Genomic DNA, 6,000 nt, shown 5'->3' with positions numbered 1-6,000 from the left:
AGGCAGCAAAGAGAGTTCAAACTCAGAAAATCCTACTAAGGAGGCACCCAAAATCAGACCTAGGATCATGTGCCAAGGCTATATATAGCCACTTAACCAATTAACACACAGTATTAACTTTAATTTTTACGCTTAGCATTTTAATCCTAAACTTTGGATTCTTAACCTACTCAATTTTACAAGAATTATCATATTTTTCTTATAATTTTTGGAGCACTTTTCTGGTACGCGCTTTTCATAGACAGTACCAGTTTCTGGCACCAGTTCTCATTATTTTAACTTGAAACTCGTTTTACAAGTCCTACCTGTTATTCTAGTAATTATCATGCACTTATTATAATTTTCCGGGATACTTTTTCGGTACGCATTTATACCGATTAGCAGAACCGATATCTGCACTTTTCTTCCGAAAAGCGACTTTCGGCATTCTTAATCACTTACTATAATTATTAAAGTCTCATAATAATTATTAGGGTCAATTATGGAATTATTTTCTAATTTCACATAATTAATTAATTAATTTCCTTAATTAACGGTGCGGGTTCTTACACAATGTATGCGGTAGCTGCTGTGTAAGGAGAGAGCGAGGGGGGAGTCCTCATGGATATAATTTAAGTGTATGAGGAGGTAAAAGAGATGGAAGAGTCTCCCAACATAAGATATTTTAGTGTCTTACATTGGGATGTTTGGTTGTAGTGCAAACGACAGTAGCGCTAACACGTCAAGAAGCACTAACACGGTAGAGGTGGTAGGGCTGAGGTGGCTTGATCTCTTGATTGTGGACTATCCATATTGGGCCAGTTAATTGACCCGACCAGATCAGATCTTATATTTAAAAAATATAAAAACATGTCACTATCTTTCTTTTCTTTTCTTTTTTAGTAAAAAAAATCTCATTATCTAAAAAAATGGTAAAGTACATTCTGCATTTACAGAGATCGAAATTCAAGTAAAGATAGTATAAAAATCGAGTTTTAACAATCCTTTTTTTTATCATTAAAGCATGGGTTTAATTTTTCTTATGTTGTAAGATTGTATGAGAGAAAAAAAATAGAGAGAAGTTAAATGTAAGTTTCATATTTTATATTAAAAAAGAAAAGAAAAATTATTTGGCATGGAAAACGAATTTGTGTAGGAAAATGAGAGTATCTCATGTGGCATGAGAATATTATTTCCCTTAAAATATTTATGAGAAGATTATTTTGGTGATTGTGATTTCAAAACTCTTTCAAATCAATCAACCAAAATTTTAAATTGAAGCTAATTAATAAGCATATAGTTAGAGATAGAGAATAGTTATCTTTAAATAACTTATTTTCAAATATAAAATAGAGTAAACACCTTTTTAGTCCCTGGCAATATCTATGAAGTCCTTTTCAGTCCCTGACAATAAAAAAGGACCAAATTGGTCACTGAAAGTACAAGAAAAGGGCCACTCTACATATTTGGGAGTTGACATAAGGACTAACATGACCCTTTTTTGTAATTTCAGGGACCAATTTGGTCCTTTTTTATTGCCAGGGACTAAAAAGGACTTCATAAATATTGACAGGGACTAAAAAGGGTGTTTACTCTATAAAATATAAGTTTGGTCTGGTTTTTTTTTTATTTTTAAGACCTAATCTGATTTTTTTTAAAAAGTTTGACTTAAATTAAAAAAATTATTTAAAAACTTTATTTTATATTTAAATTTTTAAATAAGCTAATAAACTTACTTTTAGATAAGTCTCGATGGACACAAGTTACAGAATGACGGGTGATGGCGTAGGCATCTAGTATTTAGGGCGCGTTTGGTTGGAATATTCCTATGAGATAGATAGACATCAGTAAGTGGCATTTTGTCTCACCATGTTTGGTTCATGGTTTTCAAAAAATTTATAAGCAAACCAATTTGTCCATCCTTCATCAATTGTGAGTAAAATTTGACAATAAACAAAGATAAAAAATGACACTTACAACGTGGTATTTGTAAGTTGGATGGGAAAATTGATAGAAGAAAGTGAGAGATGTGACTCATATATTTGTTTTAACCTAACCTTATCATATAATTACATCTCTACCAAATTTGTTTTTGTCAATTTTTAAAATTTAAAATAGGTTACTTCTGTCATTGTATACCACTTTTCCATCAATATTTTACACTCAATCAAACATAGACTTATAAAACTTTAATCAATTTATCCGGTAATATTTCGTCTAACTAAACAATTTTTTTTATATTTTTCTATCAAATTCATTTTTTAATTATTTTCTTAATAATTATATTTTTCTAGTATTAAAAGAATTTCTGCCGAATCAAACGCGCATAGCGATTCGTCGTTAGCAGTGTTTTATGATGAGAACTAAACAAAAGGATTGGATTTTATTGATCATAGTAGGCGAGTTGCGTTGAAACTCGCGTACTTCCTCACAAACAGACATTGACGTTGACGATATATATTGAGTCAGTTTCGACAACCTCGTGGAGAGGTGGGCTCTTTGCGTCAGTTTCTGGTCCAGACTACAGAACTTACAAAGAGTGGGACGTAACGAAATTATGGTCCATTGCAATGCACTAGGTCCTTCATTGAAGTTTGAATATTGTGGGATAATGATCAAAATAATACGTTTTCCAAATAAATTACCAAATGTCTCGTTTCATAACAATTTTTGTCCAAATATCATGTTTTAGGACCCACTCTCAGTTCCAACGGTCAAGATAAAGGATTGACACATATTTCAGCCATGAGAACATGTAAATAACTAGATAAATGAATAAGCATATATAAAAGAGAGAAAATGTGCTAATGCCTGTATATATATATATATATATATATATATATATATATATATATATATATATTATATATATATATAAGGATTATTCGTATTAAGTATGTGGCAATTCGGGTCGATTTAAATTCAAACATGAACACTAATACACTTAATACAAACATGTCAATACTCATTTAAAATTGGGTTAAAAATTTTGAACGAATACAATTCACTTATTTTGTAGATTGACATGATATTATCCAAATAATCTGCAAACTCGTAGTGTATTGTTTATTATGTAGTTTGACACACATGACACGACACAAATAATATATTAATCTCAATTTGAGTTACTTATTATGTGAGTCCATACAACACGATAAAACACGAATAACATGTTTATCACATGACACGACACAAATAATTTATAAGAAAATTAATACGGTCAATTTCGAGTCCATGGGTTAATACTAATACGACACAAATATTTACGAATCAATTTTTATAACTGAACACAGTATGAATTCGAAAATGATTAGATCTGAATATAAATTTTTGTATCAACCATGTTGCAAATTTTCAAAAATTATAAATGAATTTTTTTTTGAGTTTACGGCATGTATATGAACTTAAAAGTTGGGACTTGAAGGAGTTTAGAATTGGGACTTCTTGTAGAAAATAAAATTGCATGGTTGAAGGGGATGTTGTCCACCGACATATAAACGGCAAGAATAGTATTTTAGTGGCGGAGGTGAAACACGGGGACGTCGCTACGTGACGAATTTCCCCTCCAATTATTACAAGATGACAAACCTTGTGACTCTACTTTTCGCCTCAAAACTGATGCATTTGTGAAGACTTTTTTTTTTTTTTTTGGTACATGCATTTGTGAAGACTTGATTCTAACCACGACAGTCAACTTAAATGATAAGATCAAACTATTTTTATAAAAAAGGGTTTTGAATTCGAGTTTTATTGATAGATTTTTTCTGGAAGAATATTCATAAATAGTATCATAAAATTTCACCAAAATTGATTATCTTGAGATATTAAAATAAATGTTTTATCTTTATAACAAAGACACCATCAAACCCAACAAGTAAAAGGGTGTTTGATATAATTTTTCTTGGTTGAAATGATGAAAAAATGGGATGGAAATTTTTTTCCCATTATATAAGTAAAAGTAAAAATAATTACAGGATATTTTTTCCTCATTATTTTGTTTTTAATTACATATTCCCAAAAAATAATATCATCTTACTTATGGTATTATTTTTTTCCCATAGACTTGAAGATGCGTAACAACATTTTGAGATGAAAATGTCGTGTAAAATGAATATTTGATAACTGACAAGAGATTTAATATTCAAAGTGATAAGTAATTTGTTATTTCGGTTTAAATTCCTATCAATATTTTATAATCAACCAAACATAGCATCAGTAAAATTAATCTTACATTCTCGAAAAGAATTTGGCCTAGCAAACACTTTTTTATAATTTATTCGGAAAAAAAAATTCTCACCATATTCTCAACAAAAAAAAAAAATTGAAAAAAAAAATATCTCCTCTAAAAAAAATCTTACATCCATTAAAACGCATTTGTATCTAGTTAATTTTATTTTTATTTTTTTGGAGTTACCCAACCCTAATTACCTCTTTGAAGCGAGTTGGCTCCCTCCGGTATCCCCACGAGCTTCGACTCTTTGAGCCGGCTATGAGACTAATTCGGAGTGCGGGGGAGCAATGATGGCTAAAGGTTCAGCCCCCTCCCCAAGAATACATTCAGCAGGAATCGAACACATGTCCAACCCCACTAACTCAGCGCCAAATTACCAACTGAGCTGCACCCATTAGGTATCTAGTTAATTTTTTTCATGAGGAGGGTTTAGCATAAAATAAAAGCTAAATAGAAACAAATAAAATATGAGATTAATAATTTAAAGTAAATAGAAAAAGTAATCTCATGGACATTATGTGATAAACAGTATCCTGTCTCATGAGATACTTATTATATTTGTCAACTAATCTGAACAATTATTATCTTCCCTTGATGTGAAACAAGCTTGCATTATTTAATCTTTTGAGAATCAAGACAGAGATCCGGTCAACAAATGTAACTATTTGACGTCATGTGATAGAGAATAATTTCAATGGTCCACTCACCGGTCCGTGTCAATTAAAATTAAATAATTAATGGAGAAAAAAAAATTGTCTAAATATCATATGCTGAATGAAAGAATCACATAGAACTTAGAGCACTAAAAAAAATTTCTCATAACATAAACGGTGAATATGAAAATAACTCAAAGTAATCTCTTTCTAGAATTAATTTTTTAATCAAAAATTTGATAAAGAAAATATGATTTATATTTTTCGGGTTAATATATAGAAAATTCTTGTAATGTGTAGTAACAAAATTTATTTTAGAAATTAATATTTCTCATATTATAAGAGATGATTTTATCTTTTATATACACATAAAAATATGATATCTATATTTTTTTCTTTTTATTACATTTTTAATAAAATTATTTTCTATAACAAAAAAATTATTAATCCCATTATTTTTTAATAAGTAAAAGCTGAAATATGGATTCTGTAACTGCAATATCGGCCTTTTAAATTTCTTTCTCATTGTCACGTATGAAATCCACATCAACATGCATCTTCTATACGTCATATCTACATGTATTGACTTTTCAACTTGAACAACAGTCGTCTCAGTTTTCCCCAAACTTTCCCTTATTAAATTTTTTTTAACAATTCACTTCTACTTCCAATTAATCAAAAAGCAATTTTTTTTGGAAAATATTACTCTAACGTGATATAAGAAAAATTTTATTCATACACTCACAACTTAGAGGGAAGAGAATAGAAGAGAAAAAAATAAGAAGTGGGCTCAACTCTTGATTTATGAGTGCATGAGAAAAAAAATTTCTTATGTCACATTATAGTAATATTTCCCATTTTTTTAGAGATCTAATTATCTCATGTTGCATCAGATAATTATCTCATGCAACAGAGATAAAATAGTGGGATCCACTATTTTTTAATAAAAAATAATAGATTTCACTATATTGTCTCTATTGCATGAGATAATTATTCCATGCGATAATTATCTTATATAACATGAGATAATTATTTCCTTTTTTATCAATTAATCAATTCCCGGTAGAAAAACTCTTTTTTTCTCGACCTTTTCTTTGCCAAACATGGTTGATTTTACGAACTAGTTTATTTTTATTT

The sequence above is a fragment of the Gastrolobium bilobum genome, unplaced genomic scaffold (genome assembly GCF_033153095.1).
Source record: "Gastrolobium bilobum isolate Gb01-03AN ecotype WA unplaced genomic scaffold, APGP_CSIRO_Gbil_v1 utg1031, whole genome shotgun sequence".
NCBI lineage: Eukaryota > Viridiplantae > Streptophyta > Magnoliopsida > Fabales > Fabaceae > Gastrolobium > Gastrolobium bilobum.
This window is presented reverse-complemented; position numbering follows the sequence as displayed.